The following is an 18,616-nucleotide window of genomic DNA, read 5'->3' as shown; positions in this document are numbered from 1 at the left end:
CAAAATTCATGTGTAAAATCCTCATATCGCCCCCTCCAAGTGATTGTTTTAGGAGGTGAAGCCTTCAGGAGATGATTAATGGGATCAGTGCCCTTTCGAAAGAGACTCCAGAGAGTTTCCTTTCCCCTTCCACCATGTGAGAACACAATGAAATGACAGCCGTCAATGAGCCAGGAAGGGGTTTTCACCTGACACTGAATCTGCTGACGCCTTGATCTAGGACTTCCCAGCCTCCAGTTCTGAGAAATAAATCTCTGATATTTATAAGTCACCCAGTTTGTGGTATTCTAACAGCCTGAATGGACTAAGACAGATACATATCTTTTCACTTAGCAATGACTCTGCTGGGAATTTACCTATATAAATATAGCTGCAGGTGTTGCTCAAGAAATGTGTACAAGTGTGTTCATTGTAGCCTTGTTAATAATAGCAAAACAAGGAGAAGAAACCCACCATTTAGGGGTTACCTAAAGAATGGGGATCCCATATGATGGAATCTTATGCAGCTATGAAAAATAATGAAGTAGTTTTGTACATAGAGAGACGGGAAAAAGAGGTGCAAGACTGTTTATACAGCATCATCAATTTTATAGGCATCGATAGGTAGATAATAGGTAGATTATGATGATAGATACATAGATAGACAGATAGACATGCACACTGGTATAGGCATAAACAAATTTTGTGAAATTCTGTGGCTACCTTTGGGCAAAGGCACAGGCCTGAGGGATACAGCCTTTCACATTTCTTTTTATATTTTTGTTTACTACTGGAAGTTTTAAATATATAGATTAACTATGTTCATGAATTAAAATATGAACATGGGTTATCTGGGTGGTGGAATAATGGATTTTTTTCCTTCTTTAAATGTTTGTACTTTTAAAAATAGATTTTGGGATAAGCAACAAAGAAAACGATACCAGGTAAGGTCTTGACCCAAAGGAATAAATCTCAAATGATGGCTTGTCCTACTGCTAGGGCCCAGGGGGAGGTGTTTCCAGAGGAGGAGACTTCCAGCATCTCACAGATCTCCCCACCAGCCTCACGTGATGATGGGCTTCCCATACATAACCACCAGGGAATTCAGCTTCAGCATCAACAGGGTTAAAATAAATCAAAGGAAATCAGGCTTAAAAAGAATGTCGTTATGATTTATGCAAGCATTTCCTCCCTATAGATAAAAGTGGGTGAGATGACAAAAACAGATACAGGCTCACCTCATGTCTTTTCTCCCCCTTCACATAGTTGGGAGACTAAGCTGGCTCACACCCATCCTGCCTCCTTCTGGGCCCTGCATGCCCCAGGGGCCTAACCATGCAGCAGGTGTCAGCTGGATTCCAGGACCCCAGGAACATGTCCTGTGCTCCCAGCTGAGTCGCCTACCTCTCACTGCAGGTTTCCAAGGCTCTTTCTCTTCATGCTCTTCCTGAAAGGCAATTCTGCCCGATCAATCGTATTGAGACCAACTCTGCGGGCAGCACCACACAGGGTGCAAGAGATGGTAAAGCATGGCCTCTACCTACACTCAAAGCAGGATGCTTCTGAGGAACGTCGGGAAACAATTAGGCAGCCTTGGGAAAATAGGCATTTAAAGAAAGAATTTCAGCCAAGAATTGGAGATGGAGTAGACGGTGTTAGTTGACTGACCCAAGCTCCAGCTAACCTGTTCTTTATCCATGCAGCCAGGGGCAGCCCCTTAACACTGTTCAGGGAAAGAGATATAAGCAGAAATCTTTGGGTGAAAAAAGAAAAGATTTGTAAGGACAGACTCAGTCAGTACGTTCCTCTGACCTTCTGGCCCTTCGCCTTTTTGCTTCATTTGGGAATGTGGTCACGAGGCTGTAGGTGAAGTAGACATTGTACAACCAGTGGCAACGCGCATGGGGGTGAAGCCTACACAAAAGAGGGCAGAGTGGAAGAAAGAATTGAGTCTCCGCTCACATTGTGGGGACACTGCACCATCCCTGATGACCCACATCTGGATTTTTCATTATGTGAGAAAGATAAGCCTCCCCTTTGTTTAAGTTACTGCTAATTGGATGTTCTGTTATTTTCAGACAACTTCATTATTAACTGATTCACCTTGGTCTTAAGAGGAAGTAGCTCTGATATAGTGGAAAGTGCATTGACCTTGGAATTGAAGGATTTGGCTTCAGGTTCTAGTACTAAGGTTTACCAGGATAAATTATTACTTGACTGTTCTGGGTTTCTATCTCCATAAGTATAAAATGGAGCTATAATAAAGCTATTCAGGGAGAGAATGGAGGACTCCATAAAAAGGGAAGGCAAACGCCGCTGCATATAATAGAATAGGTCTCAATTCAATAAACATCTGAAATTTTTTTTGTTGAGAACATGGAAAAACATCCAGGAGGTGAAGCTTACCTGGAATACAAAAGAGCAAGGTGAGGTGGATTGTAATCCAGAAGGAGCAGATAAGGGGAAACCTCAAGAAATGTCAACGAAAAGGCAGTGGGTAAGTCATCTTGCCTCTTGAAATGGACCTGCAATCTAGTTTCCCATAGATGCCTTGGGGCAAATGGAAATGCTTATGAACAGAAGATTTTCTTTTTCCCTTCCTTTCTTCCTTTCTTCTGCCCTCCCTCCCTCCCTTCCTTCCTTCCTCTCTTTCTTAAAAGATAAAATCTATTTCAAAACCATGTAGAGAAGCCCAGCCAGGTGTGGCTCAGTGGTTGAGCATTGACCTAGGATCAAGGAGATTGAGGTTCGATTCCCGGTCAGGGCACATGCCTGGGTTGCGGGCTTCATCCCCAGGAGAGGGCTTGCAGGAGGCAGCCGATCAATGACGACTTTCTCATCATTGATGTTTTAACTCTCTCCCTTCCTCTCTCTGAAATCAATAAAGACATATTTCTAAAAAACCATTTAGGGAAAACACAATATGTTCTGATTCACAGTGGAGAAATAATGGGGCCTAGTTTTTCAACCACTGAACCCACAAAGAAGATTTATGCATTCTTCCTTTTCCTTCCAATGGGACAAAAACACAAAGCCACTGTGTGTTAAGTAAAGAATTAGGAGCTCTCCATCCTGCTCTGTGTGTGTTCTGGGATGTCCTCCTAACCTCTCTGAACATGAATGTCCTCATCTGTAAGATGGAAGTGCGTGGAAAGGGGTGGTAGATAGAGAAGTTGCTTAGATAAGCTCTTGAATACATTCTTCTATTTATTGGTTTCTTGCTGTCTCTGGGGCCCAGAAGGGGATGTACGACTGCTCATTTATCCCATAAATGTCTATTGAGCACTTACTCCATATCAGGCACTGCTTTAACCACTGGAAATGTCATTGTGAATGAAACAGACAACATCCTGTTTCCTGATGCAGGAGACAGACAATAAAGGAGCAAACAAATGAAGAATTGGATCATTTCAGAAAGTGATAGGAGCTGTGAAAAAAAAAAATAGGATGAGGTAATGGAAGAGAGCCTGACTAGGGGTCAGGGAGTGACTTGAAAGAGATGGGTCAGGGCCTGCCCCTCTGAGATTACACCTTTGTGCTTAGCCAAAATAGGGAGTCAGCCCCACCCAGCTCCCTGCAGAATTCCTGGCCTGATCCTTTGACTGGAACCCTGACTGGCCTCACTGCAGATGTGTTTCCAAGGTGGCATGCTCCAAGTCCATGATGGCATCCTAATGAGCCTAGACTGGGGGACTTCATGGCCCATTCGAACCATCAAAGCAGGTACAGGCAAATCTGATGGTATCCAAAGGAGGTCAAGAGCTATGGAAGCCAATCCAAGTGTAGGCAGAAATACTACACTTCTATTTTATCTAGTTTTTAAAACGTTATTTTCTTCTTATTTTATGGGGATATTCTTTAAAATGAATATGATATATTATTGAGATAACAATAGTAGCGAACACTTAATAGTGTCTGCCATGTACTTAGACATTGTTCAAATGCTCAGATATATTAACTCATTTAATCTTTACTACAACTCTATGAAGTACATACTGATATTATCTCCATTTTACAGGTGGAGAAATAGGGGCCCAGTGAGGTAACTGACTTTCCCAGCTCCTGAGTGACCAAGTGGGACCTGGAGCCAAGCAATCTAGTACCATAGTCAGTTCTCTTATTTAACTATTACACTGTGCACCCTTTGTGTACACAATCTGTTTGTTTTTAAGCATATGCATGGTTTTATTGGAGGTTCAAGTTCAAATTTTTTAGAAATCTTCTGTTAAAAGGTTGAAGACCACAGCACTGTCTATGATATCAGAAAAAACTGGGTTTAAATTCTTATTTTTAAAAAAATGTATTATTCATGACTCTCATCAGATCTTACTCAAGGGAGGCTACTACAATGGCGTTTAACAGTTGGGGAGAGAGATCAGGCTCCAGTCTGAATACAAGGGCAAGAAGAGATTTATAGCCAACAAGCAGAGTGGGGGGTTACTGGATGGAAAATTACTAGAGGAAACAGGGGAGTAAGGGAAGTTCTGGGTAAATCAGCTGATGGGAGTTCTACTGAAAGCAGGCCAGGGTGGGTGATGAGGAATTTGATCAGATATCAAGGTAGTGGAATATTCACTAAACTGCCCCAGCAGGATTTTGGCTGAAACTGGACTAAATGGGCCAAGGACAGAGCTCAAGGCTGAAGACTAGTCAGATGGAAGCCTTGGAACGTGCCTGCCTCAGGTTTGATTAAGGAAAATCTTTGTCATCCCCAGTGCTGTTACTTCCTGGTTGGTTTAATTTAGATAAGTTATCTAAGCTCTCTTCAAGTTTTTCATCTGAAAAGTAAAGATAATATCTTCTTTATGCATGATACAGATTAAATGAAATAATGCTCAAAAATAATTCACAAACTCCTTGGTCTAGTAAGTGCTATTAATATAATTGTTATCAATGTTATGGGTGGAAATTAGGCTCTTCCACGGATCTCGTGAGAAACACTTCAAGGCTGTCCGCATGGGAGATTGTGGTCTCTGGGCCAAGTGGTTTATTTGTGATGCAAAAATCAAAGGAATTCCCCTCCTGGTTTCCCAGTTTTTCATCTCCCTCCCTCCAGCCATGGAAAAAGTTCAACCATGTCTTCAGCAGGGCCAAAATAAAAGGCAGTGCCCAGAGTTTCTGCTTTATATCTAAGCTTAGTCTTTTCGGAGCCCAGGAGGTCTGCAGGCCCTGGTTGCTGCTAGATCTGCATGGTCACATGCTCCGGGGTGGGAGAGAAGTGTGGGTCAGAGATAGAGACAGAGAAAGAGACACAGAGAGAGAGAGAGGGAGAGAGAGAGAGAGAGAGAGAGAGGGACCCAGGAGCTTTTTCAAAATAACCAATTAGCTTCCCAAGTTTTCCCAGGCTTGCATTGGCGCCACCCTCCTAGCAAATGGTCTTTTTCCCAAGTTAGCGTGACAGGCCTCTGTGGTCTAGTGCCTCCTCCTGCATCATTTTGACTTCCCTTGCTTTCTTCCTTTCCATAACTAGCTAACATGGAGAATTAAGTCATTCCTGATGCAACCAGGCTCTCGAGACTCTTAAATGCCACTGAAAAGTGTATAACTTGGCACGATGTTATTGCAGTGCAGTTTGTAATACATGTCAAAATATAAAAACATGGCATAATTTGGGACTCAAGGATTTCATTTCTGCAAATGTATCCTAAGGAAATGATAGTACAAGAGTAGAAAGACATGTCTGAGGGTGTAGCACTGTTTGACACAGCAAAGCTTGGACAATAACCTAAATGTCCCTCAGTAGGCTATTGGTTAAACACATGACAATCTTTATATAGTAGAATGCTATGCAGCCGTTAACTGTGTTCAATGATTAGTAAAAACCATGATATATTAAGTGCAAAAAGCAGGGTACAGAATAATACATATAACACAATTCTATTTTTGTAAAAACAGAATGAAAATCAATACAAAATGTCTGCTTATACGTGTGAATGATGTGTAGACACATGTGCATAAAGAGTAAAGCCTGGAGGGTAAACGCTTAAATGTTAGCAGTGCAGCCCTACTTGGTCCTGGTATAACAGTCATTTGCACTGCTGACTAACTAGTTCCAGCTTCCAGCCTTCAAGGCACATAGTAGAAATGCGCTTCCCAGCTCCACTGTGGTCAGGTGGGACTCAGTGAGCGCTCTGGCCAATGCTGCAGGCTGAAATACGTGTCACTTCTGGGTCAAGTATTTACTTGTTGGCACGAGACTTTCGACGGCTGTCTTCCTTCTCCCTCTGCCAGGCAACCAGCAATGTTCTAAATGGCAAGTGGCAGCTCTGTCTACCTGAGGCCCTGGGTGAGAAAGATGATGACCTTGGAGCAGGTGCCCAGGCCAGCTTTCTGAAGTGATGATCATGTAGCTTGTGGAAAAGATATCAGTGGTTGGGAATTATTTGTCACCTCAGCAAAACCTAATGTATACCGATGTTCCTTGACTTATGATGAGTTTACATCCTGATAAACCCATCATATGTTGAAAATATCTTAAGTCAAAACGCATTTACTACACCTAACCTATTGAACATCATAGCTAGCCTAGCAGATCTGAAATGTGCTCAGAACATTTACGTCAGCCTAGAGCTGGGCAAAATCATCTCGCTGTCGCTGCCCAGCATCACAAGAGAGTATCTATCCTACGGCATATCACTAGCCCGGGAAGAAATCAAAATTCAAAATTTTAAGTATGGTTTCTACTAAATGCATATCACTTTTACTCCATCTCAAAGTTGAAAAATAATAAGTTGAACCATCCTAAGTCTGCACTCCCGATAATAGGTATTATTTTCCTCTTTTACTTTAGTTATGATAATTCCTGACGTTTTTGCTAAAGCCAAAATATGGGCAATATTTGTGGGTCAGTCCAAGGCCTTGGTGCCGAAGCATCTGGACTAGAGGACTGGTTTGCGGCCTCAGGCCAACCATGGACCTGACCCCCACCATGGGGGGGGTTGCTGGGGACGGAGAAGGGAGACACCAGCATGAAGAGGGGCAGGCAGGGCCGGATGCACACAGCAGGCCGTCTCACCCGAGCTCAGGCCGCGCTGCCAGGAGGCTGGGGGGTTAAGGACCCCCCCCCATCATAACAGAAAGTACATGTACAAAACGGGGCTGTGTTTAAGGGAAATCCTTAGTGCTATCGCCAGTCTAGTCTGAAGTTTAGAGCCTCCCATCACAGAATAAAAAAAGCCTTCTTGTCTGCATTCTCCCCTGCTCCACACCCTGCTACCAGAATAATCCTAAACAGCAGTTAGATGGTATCACTTCTCCTCTCAAAAACCTCCCCCTTGGGTGTAAGGTAATGTCAAAGACCTCTAGGCAGCCTCTAATGAGGCTATGAATAGCTCAGACTTATTTCCTCCTCTCTTTCCTCAGGTTCTTACCCTTCCCAGGAATGTCCCCCCCTCCCTCTGACACCACACTCTTCTCAGACCTACCCAGCCCTCAGGGTCCCAGGTGCGGCCCATCACCTGCAGGCAACCTTCCTAGATGACCACAGCTCCAAGGGGAGCCTTCAGGGCCCTGAAGCATTTATTTTCTCTGCAACCTGGACTGCAGTGTTCACCTACTACTTTTGATGCAATTCACCTGGTAGCTCTCCTTGAGGGCAGGGATCACGTTGGATGCATCTGTGTTCACAGGCCAATACTTTGGACAAGAAACTGCTCCATAAACACTTGGGTCATAGTCAATGTCCACTACCTATGAACCACCTCACCCAGCTCACCTTCAGAAAACCTCCCCAAAAGCAACATTTTCAACAGCGTTTCAGAGAGGCTTGGGAGACACATGGAATTAGTTCAGGGTCATTCTTTGGGTCAGTTCTTAGAAGCTGGTAGAATTGTCTGATCAGATAGTACTATTAGAAAAAAAAATTAAGTATATTTTAAGAAAATGTGGTGTACTCCATCTAGTGCTTTACCTGAAGAATTATAAGATGATACTTTAAAATTAAGGGAAAGGAAAATCCTCTACATAAAGATTCTATGGCATTAGATTTGCCACAAACCTTTGGGAACAGCTAGCATGATCTTTAAAACCCAAATTGACCCATTAGGATGGCTATTATTATTTTTTTAAAACATAGAAAATAGCCCTGGCTGGTGTGGCTCAGTTGGTTGAGAATCACCTCATGCACCCAGAGGTCACTGGTTCGATTCCTGGTAAGGGTACAAGCCTGGGCTTCCGGCTCCTTCCCCAGCAGGGGGTGTGTAGGAGACAGCCAATCAATGTTCTCTCTCTCTCTCCCCCTCTCCTTTTCTCTCTCCCTTAAACCAATAAAAAATATTACAAAAATAAGAATAAAAAGCATAGAAAATAATAAGTATTGGTGAGAAATTGGAATCTTTGTGCACTACTGGTAGGAATGTAAAATGGTGCAGCCACTATGAAAAACAGTATGTCAGTTCTTCAAAAAATTAAAAATGGAACTACCATAAGATCCAACAATTCCACTTCTAGGTATGTACCCAAAAGAATTGAAAACAAGGACTTGAAGAGATATTTGTACATCCATGTTTATAGCTGTATTATTCACAATAGTGAAAAAGTGGAAATAATCCAAACGTCCAATGACAGATGACTGGATATGGTTTATATACACAATGGAATATTATTCAGCCTTGAAAAGGAAGAAAATTCTGACGTACACTACAACATGGCTGAATCTTGAAGACATTATGCTAAGAGAAAGAAGCCAGTCACAAAACACCAAATACCATATGCTTCCACTTATGTGAGATACTTGGATTAGTCAAACTCAGAGACAGAAAGTAAAAGTGTGGTTGCCAGAGGCTGCGTGGAGGGGAAACAGAAAGTTACTATTCAATGAGCATGAGTTTCGGTGTAGAAAGATGTAAAAATTCTGGAAATGGATGGTGGTGATGGTTCACAACCTTGCGAACACACTTAATGCCACTGAGCTGTACACTTAAATATGGTTAAAATAGTAAATTTTGTTATGCATATTTTATCACAATTTTTTAAAAAAGAGATGGTTATAGACATTAAAATTCAAGATGTTGCAGAGGAACAACTTGTATTTTCACTAAACATTTTTGAAATGAAATAGGAGAGGAGAGAAACTTTCTTCCAGGTTGGATAGAACATGGTCCTGTTACTTCTCCCCTTGCCGTGGGAAAATTCCCCGAAGTCCTTCTCCCAGGAGTTGGTTGGGTCCACCGTGGGCACCTCACCTGGGGCCTAGGAGCCTGAGGGTTAAATCAGTCTTTCAGACCTTGTCTCCTTCCTATTCTAAACGGGATGAAAAAGGCATGTTCATTTATCGATTCAGTAGGCACTGTTCTCGTAGGCCAGGGCTGGTCAATCATGACCTATACTTGTAATTCTTTTTTTTTTAAATGTTTTTATTGGTTTCAGAGAGAAGAAAGAAGAGGGAGAGAGAGACAGAAACATCAATGATGAGAGAGAGTCATTGATCGGCTGCCTCCTGCACGCCCCCCGCTGGGGATCGACCCCGCAACCCGGGCATGTGCCCTGACCGGGAATCTAACCATGACCTCTTGGTTCATAGGTGGACACTCAACCACTGAGCCATGCCGGCCAGGTCTACATTGTAATTCCTTACTGCTTTTCCAAAAGCCAGCATTGCTGATCAATCACACATTTTTCCCACTGAGAACAGATGCAGATGCAGAATCCTTCTCAACACACCTGTAAGCGTAACTAGTAAATGGGTGTGAGCATGAGACGAGAGTACTTTGCCATCTCTAGGTATGCAGGCCCTCCCTCGGGGCTTGCGGGCAGCTGGCATCCCAGTCAAACCCAGGGCGCGGCTTGCTGTTGAGAACTGGGGCCTACTGGGGAGGAGGGTGAGTGGCGGCTGTTGCATTCGGTAAGCAAGTGGTGGAATGTGGCCTCCGAGGACCCGAAGCCGGGCTCGGCCATGAGCCAGCTCTTTAAGCAAGCCTCCAGCGGCAGGCGTGAGCCAGTGGCTAAATGAAGGTATGAATCAAAACCAACATTAACCCGATTTTCCCTCTGCAGTTAGTATAAGATTATGTAATGTAGAACTTAAGGAAGAAAAACAGAAACGCATAGAGCCTGCTGTGTGTTGGTGTGGACCTGCTCTGCTAATATTTTTCTTGGTTTAGAGAAACTCGGAAGGCTCCTATGGAGCTTCCATCTTCAGAGCTACTGGATTCTCTTTTTCTCTAATCTGGTTCTGAAGGCACATCCCCACCCCCCTTCCCTGCGTCCCTGAAATTGCCCTTGAAGTCCTTTCCCAGTCATCTTCTCCACCCAGAGGGAACCACTATTCTGACTTTTATTACCATTGTTTAGTTTTCCCTGTTGTAGATTTCGTATAAAAATCAAAGTGTATGAGCTATTTTGTTTTACTTCTTTCGTTCACACAATTCTTTGATATTCACCCATGGTTTTCTATGGATCCATAGTTTGTTGTTTTCTCATTGTTGAAACATTCCATCATGTTAATACACCACATTAAATTTATTCATTCCCTTGCTGCTTTCTAGGTTTGAGCTATGATGAATGAAGGTGATACAAACATTCTTGTACATAAATTGTTAGTCTTTTGCTAATTTTTAATTGTGAAATTTTGTCTTTTTTATATTTATTTGTAGGAGTTCTTTATATACATGGTGTCCTCCCAAAAATGTGTACACACTTTAACAGCTGATAGCTCAATTTTGAAAATAAAATGTATTTTAATAAACACTGCCTTTATAATTATTCAAAGTGTGTGTATGCATTTTTTGGGACACCCCATATTTGGGATTCAAATACTTGCCCATTTGCTTTCCTGATGAAGTTTTTAATACACAGAAGTCCTTCATTTTAATAAATTCCAATTTATTAAAATTTTATGATTATTAAATTTTTGTATCCTGTTTAAAAATATATTTACCTATCCCAAGATCATTAACATGGACAGAAATCACACATATTTTTTCTTCTAGAAAATTTCAGCTTTAGGTCTACATCCACTTTGCATTACTTTTGGGACATAATATGAATAACAATTAAGGTTCTTTTCTTTAAATACAGATATGTGCTCCAATACCATTTATTGAAAAGGTGAACTTTTCTCCACTGAATTAAAAAAGGACTTTTTCCGTAAATCAAATGACTGCATACGAGTGGGTCAATTTATAGCCTCTCTATTCTGTTCCATTAATTCACTTTTCTATCCTTGTGCCACTATCACAATATCTTAATGATTGCAACTTTATAGTAATATTCCGGGCAGTGAGCGGGGGTGAGCTAGAGATTGAGCTCAGTCGTGTGACCAATGATTCACTCTTTCGTGCCTCCGTAATGAAACCCTGATAAAAACATTGCACACTGAGGCTTGGGTGAGCTTCCCTGGCTGGTAATCATACATCAATAAGCTGGGTGGGGGACATGTCCTAAGAACAAGGTAGCTTCATGTCTGGGGCCCTGCCAGGCCTCACCCCATGTGTCTCTTCATTTGGCCGATGCTGATTTGTATCCTTTATAATAAAACTGTAATAGAAAATACAGCACTTGCCTGAGCGCTCTGTGCAGCCTAGCAAGTTACCTAACCTCGGGGAAGGGTGGGAACCTTGAATTTGCAGCCAGTTGCTTATTAAGCGTGGGTTTCCTGGGAGCTTGCAGCTTGCTGCTGACTGCAGAGAGTGGAGTTTTGTGGAGAACTGAGCCCTTACTCTGCGACGCCTGCACTACCTCAAGGTGGTCAACATCGGGACTGCGTTGCACGCACATGCACACCGAGGACTGGCATGTCTTTTTAGAGAAGTGTCCCTGTTAGCCTTATGCAGTTCCCCTCTTTATCCCTGATAATTTTCCTGGTTTGGAAGTTGGCTTCATCTGAAATTAATATAGTTACTCCGGATTTCTTTTGATTAGTGTTAATATGCTCTCTCTATCTCTATCCCTTTACTTCTAATATTTCTTGTTGAAAACATGGAGTTGAGTGTCGTTTTTCTGTTAAATCTGAGAATCTCTGTATTTTAATCCATGTATTTAGACCACTGACATTAAAATTGATTATTGACATAGCTGGATTAATAGCTACCGTATTTGTAACTATTTTATATTCATTTACCTTGTTCTGTTTATTATTTTTTGTCTTCTATTGTTCTCCTGCCTTCTCTGGTTTTAATTGAGCATTTCATATGATTCCGTTTTGTCTCCTGCCTTAGCATATCGATTATACCTCTTTTTAACATTTTTTAGTGGTTGCCCTAGAGTTTGCAATATATATTTTCAATGAAGAAAAATAACACTATACCACTTCACAGGTAGTATAAGTACCTTGAAATAGCATATTCCCAATTCCAACCTCCTAGCCTTTTTAATATTGTTATCATTCATTTCACTTATCCATTGCTATCATCGCCCAATATGTTGTTGCTATTATTTTGAACAAACTGTTATCTGTTACATCAATTAAGAATTATTTAATGAAATGCACTGTAATTATATTTTGGGTGGCTACTGAGAATAATCACTGTTTTCTCATTACAAGGATTGTCCTAAAAATTACATTAATGAGGGTCAACCATAATGGCTTTAGGTATTTAGCTACATTTAAATGTTACATTTGCTTCTCAGCTTTGTCAGTTCCCTATAAATGGATTGCCATAGGCCAGGACCTTCTCGTGAGCATTGCATTTAATGGATATTCCTTGTACTGATGTTTTAGTTAAAGTGAAATGTGTTTGCATTAAAAGCGTATTTATTTCCCTGGGGAAGGGGGGGAGAATTTAAAAATTAAAGGTTTTATTTTACCTTCATTTATTTCTTCCCTAATGTTCTTCTTTTCTTGATATAGTTCTTTTTTTTTTGACATAAAATTAAGGGAAATCAATTTTCCTTCTCTCTGAAGAACTTCTTTTTAACATTTCTTGCAACACAAGTCTACTGGAAACAAATTTCCTCAATTTTTGTTTGTCTGAGAGTGTCTTTATTTCTCTTTTACTTTGAAGGATAATTTCACTGGATTCAGAATTCCAGGTTGGTGGTTCATTTTTTTTTTTTTTTTTTAACACCTTAAATATTTCACTCCACCTCTTTTTACTTTTATGGTTTCTGAAGAGACGTCTGTTGTAATTCTTATCCTAAGTCTTCTGTTGGTAAGTTGTTTATCTTCTCTGGCTTCTTTCAAGATTTTCTCTTTGGTTTTCTGCAGTTTGAATATAATTTGCCTAGATGTTGGGATTTTGTTTTGTTTTTGGTATTTATCCCGCTTGGTATTCTCTGAGCTTTCTGGATCTGTGGTTTGCTATCTGTCATTATATTGGAAAATTCTCAGCCCTTATTGCTTCAAATAGTTCTGTCTTTTTCTCCTAGTCTTCTCTTACATGTATGCTATACCTTTTTCAAAGTTCTATATAGTTCTTAGATTCTGTTTCATTTTTGCATGTCCTTTCTTACTGTTGCATTTCAGTTTTTGAAATTTTTATTGACACATCTTCAAGCTCACTGATTGTTTTCTTGGCTGTGTCAAGCCTGCTCATAAGCCCATCAAAAGCATTCTTCATTTATTTTACAGCATTTGATTCCCAGCATTTTCTTTTCCCAAGAGCTTTAATATCTCTGCTTACATTACCCATATGCTCTTGCATGTGTCCACTTTTCCACTAAAGCTCCTAACATATTAGTCATAGTTATTTTAATTCCAAAATCTCTGCCATGTCTGTGTCTAGTTCTGAATCTTGCTTTATCTTTTCAGACTGTGAGTTTCTCTTTCTTTTGCCTTTAGCTAGCTACATAATTTTTTATTGAAAGCCAACATGAAGTATTGGGTAAAAATTACTGAGTAAGATAAGCCTTTCATGTGAAGTTGTATATTTATCTGACTAGGAGTTAGGTGGTGTCTATGATTTGCTATAGCTGTGATGTCAGAGGTTAAAATTTCTTCTAGTGTCCTTGTTTTTTGCCTCCCCTGTTGTTTTGTGTTTTCCTAGAAATTTCTTAAATAGGGCCTGAGGCCTGCAGGTCTTTTAGCTGCTATCCTCTACTATTACACAGGAACTGGATTGATGTGGTAGTAAGGTGGGGTGGGGGGAGTTTTCTCTAGTTCTATAATTAGATATCAGTCTTTCAGTGAATACCAGTTGGGTATTTCCCTTTCCTTGGAGTGGCTGGGCTTTGGTAAAACCTCAGCAGGTTAGACACTTGTAAATTAGTTTCCCTTGAGAGGACGTCTTGTAGAGGAGAACTGAAAACTCTGGTCATATTTTGGTTGCTTTCCCCTCCCCCTGCTGGAAGCCTGAGGGGATTTTTCTTCAATCCTCACAGTGACAAATTGATAGGACTCCTGGAAATAAAACTCACAACTGTGTGAAGGCCTCCTTAAAACAGGGCCACCTCAGAATTTTTAACTCTCATGCTTGTCCACATTGCCTTCAGCAGCTTGTCAGTATAAAGTGTCCTACCAACACCGGCCGCAGTGAAGGGTGTCTGCTCCTGGGTTTCTGCTCCATATAAGCTGTGATCCTCTGTCTGTCCTGTTTTCAGGGCAGCAGTTTTCTCTGTGACCACAATTCTTGAAAGGAGGTCAAGGAAGAGTTGTTGATTTTTAGTTGGTTTAGATTTTTTCTTGTCATGAAGACAGGCATGACAACTTCCAAGCAATTTACATGTTGAACCAGAAACCATAAGTTCACCAGGTCTATTTTTGAAACTTAAATTAAGAAAGTGAGCCACCATATGTTCATATTAGCAGAAAGTAGAATGTCTCTATCTTGGAAGCCCCCACTGTATTGTTCTTGAATCCCAGCACTTCATCTAGTTAGTTAAGTTTTCAAATACCCTACAGGGATGAATTGCAGAATCTGACCAGTCCACTTACAGATTTCCCTTTTTAGCCCTTGTTTCTATCATTGCAATGACTATGTTAGACTCTGTCACCATTGAAAAGATAGGCTCTCCCCGATCAATGCATCCCTGCCTACTACTGCCACAATACTACTCGCAGCTGAGAATGTAATAGACGGTTGTTGATTTTTAATCTCAGTGTCATGTATGTGTACTTCACTCTTGGACTCCTGAGTTTATAACTGCCCCACTCACACATTCAGCTGGTGTTCCAAAGTGAACCTACAGTGCCAAGTAGATAATTTAATAGAGGCATCTACAAAACCACATATCCTTATCTTCATGGTAAGTTCCCTCTCATGTGAGCTTCCTTTCTTATAAGTAAGCTTTACTTAGGACCACCTCAGTTCATCAGATCTTCAAAAGAAAAGGGTTCGGGTCTAGATCCATTTGCTTGCCTCACCTGCTATGGAGAGTTTAATTCTGTATTCCAAGGAAGGTATGGAAAGGAAGCACAGTTAAGGCACCTGTAGATCTTCATGGACTCTGATGCTAGAGCCAAATGGCTTGCATTTGCACAGAGCTAGAAGAATTTGGGAATTTACAACCAGCATCCCCACCAGCAGAAGTTCCTTTACTGTGCCGAAAGCCAAGTTCCCTTGCCTCAGGTTGGATAAATATGAGGTGTAATTTAACAACCCAAGGCTCCTCTGTGGGTTCAGGGTGAAGCTGCCTTGTATCCTTGCTGGTTTCCTTCCTTTCCTTTCCCACCACATTCTTATCCATCTCCCTGGGAAACACTGCCCTAAGCAACCACCTCCTGATGGCTCTCGTCTCAGAGTCTGCTCTTGGGGAAACTCAACTTCAGACTCCATCCAAAGGGTTCAAGGTGGTGAGTGCCTTCTGCTCTTACATTTTCATAGCCAAAAGGGCCCCCTTAATTTATTTCAGAGTGATCTGCTTTCTCCAACAGAAGTGGCTGGCACCATTTAAATGGCAGCTGCTCATACAAACAAATTTTCTATTCCTGCCTAACCAGATTCTTTGCTATTGGCTGTTTCCAATCTTTTAACTTAATATTTTTCTTGTGACTCGCTCTTTAGAGGCTGAAAAGGTCAGGGCCCACTTTAGCCAAATAATTAATTTGATTGACTGCTGTATTTAAGGAAGCTTGCTTGAATATTTACTCTGAAATTGGTAAGACTTTCTGACTCCCCCTTTTCCAGCTTCTCCTTTTCTCTCTCAGTGCCTCACTCAGGCAAAAATGACACTCATCTCTCTCCCCAGTTGCCCCGTCAAAACCTATTCATGAGAAATGGTTAAACCCTTCAGTGGCTGAACTGAAGTTTCTATTTTTCTTCTCTCAGTATGGGATGGGGAGGGTTGGGTCAGGGTATTTAATATATACTGTTTTTTACATAATGAAAAGCTTTGGATGGTGTTTAAGATATTTCAGGGATCAGACAGTTAGTATAAGGAGCATAGGGGCTTTGAAGATCCCCCAACACCTGTCCCTCATAAGTGAAAGTTGGTTGTAGGCAGAGTTTGTAGATTAATCACAGTGCAAAGGGGGGTAGCTCTGTTTGGTTGAACCTCCCTCTGCCCCCATCTCTGTGTCTCACTGCTGCTGGTAAGAGCTCAGGAACAGGTAACTTCAGCCCTTGCTCAGCAACTTGGGTGGCCAGGGGAAGTCTACATGGAGTACTGGACAAGGCATCAGGTTCAGCAGAAGGCAGCCTTAGTTCAAATCCTGGCTTTGCACTTGCTGGTTGTGTGACTCTAAGAAAGCCACTTAACCTCTCTGTGGCTCCATTTTTCTGGAAATAAAATGAAGGTAACAATACTGACCTCCAAGAGCTGTTGTAAAGCATAGAAATGAGAGCAGGTGTGTGCAATTCCATCAGGTAAACACCTTAGAAATATTCATCCCTCCTCTCCCCTGTACTGCAGTAAATAATATTGGCTTTATCTGAGATTGTTCTGCTTCCCTGGTTCAAAAACTGACCCCAATTAACTCCCCAAATTAAGATTATGGAACCTCAAAATTAGAAGGCATTTTTTATTATCTCATTCAACACATCCCTTTTGCAGATGATGAAACTGAGGCCTGGGGGTTCTGTGGCCTTGTTCAAAAGCCTGTTCTCCCTCCTCTATTGCTCTTTGTCCCACACCTCGTTAATTATCACCTTTTTGAAGTTTGTGTTTACAAATCCAGGCTAATGTTTAGCCGTTTGCATCTCGGGTATTATTTTGTGAGGAGTTGCCACATGGGGTTATTTCAGGTATTTAGCAATGGTTTCCCAAAAAGCCAATGCTGTGGATTCCTCACAGCTCTTCAGAGGTGCCAAGCCAGTGCATGGCCACTGGCCATAGGGCCCAGGTGCTTCTTTCCTGAGAGAGGGCTGTTCTCTCTGGAAACTCTGGTAGCAAATCATTCTTCTATGGCCATGGTGGTGAGGCTGGAGGAGAGAGTCTCAGGCTGAAGACAATTCCTTTGGCTTTCTGACCTTTAATGGGTAGCTTTGCCAGACAGCTGTGCTCTGGGAAGGCAGCCTGCTCTCTGTCCCAAACCCAGGATTTGTTGGAGATCCAGAGATTCAGAGGAGTATCTTCAGGGCCAGAGACCTCAAGCAGCCTTGAGAGTTCCTTGCCAGCCAGCTTGCCCTTTTCTGCAATGTAGCCCCACCAGGGCTCAAGGGTTCCCCAGCGCCTCCTTGGAGACTAAAACTATGAAAACAGCTCAACTGGAATACAGTCAGGAGGGCCCAGCAACTTCAGAAAGAGTTGTCCTCACAGTGTGGAAAGCAGTAAGTTCCAGCAGGCAGAACAGGAGACACATGACTGAAACATCCTGGGAACCTTTGCAGACCTCAGCACGCTGAGCTGCACAGCACCCCACTGCAATACCTCCCTCGCTCCCCAGCTTCTGGGAGAACCGGGGGAGGAGATTCCAGATTCTGAATGTTGGCAGCAGAGTAGGTAGACACATCAGGGTCTGGCTGGGGTTGGGGACAGAGGACAAGTTTAAATATACCCCGGAGATGATTCTGATGTGCTGCCCCCACCCCCTAGGGTCGCCAGATGCAGCAAATAAAAACACAGGACACCCAGTTACATTTAGATAAACTTTCAGATAAACAATGAATACTTTTTAGCAAAAGTATGTCCTATGTGATATTGGGGACATATACTAAAAAATAAATTGTTGTTTATCTGAAATTCAAATCTAACTGGGCTTCATGTATTTTTCTGGCAACTCTCCCATCCTCTCCACCCTCAAACAGGAAAGTGACATTTTCAAATACCGTTCTAAAAAAAACCCACGTACTCGCTGTCAAAATGCAGAGAAACATGAAAAATAAAGTTAAAAGCAGTCATAATTTTACCATCCACAGTTGTTAACCAATGTTAACATGTTAATATTTTGGTTTATTAAAAAATACATGTCTATACACACACACATCTATGTGTGTGATTTATTGTCAGTCATGTATTTATAAAATTTGTATTATACCACACATCCAAATATTTAGTTTTATATTATGCTTTTTCCCTATAACATTATATGTATGTATATATGTTTATACATATAATATTATATGTGATATATTTTTATGTAAGTATATATGATTATATGTGTACATATATATGTAATATGTATAATATATATAAATATATAAATACATACATAAATATATGTAAAATGCTTTATTTCACAGTACCTGGCATAAAATAGGTGCTCAATAATTATTGGAATAGATGACCTGCTTTTTAGGTATTTATACTCCATCCAGTTCCAAAAAGCTTTGAAATTGTGCACAGAGCTATGTATATTATTGAAACATAAATATAAATGAGAAAA

The sequence above is a fragment of the Miniopterus natalensis genome, chromosome 14, assembly GCF_054644295.1.
Source record: "Miniopterus natalensis isolate mMinNat1 chromosome 14, mMinNat1.hap1, whole genome shotgun sequence".
Taxonomy (NCBI): Eukaryota; Metazoa; Chordata; class Mammalia; order Chiroptera; family Miniopteridae; genus Miniopterus; species Miniopterus natalensis.
This window is presented reverse-complemented; position numbering follows the sequence as displayed.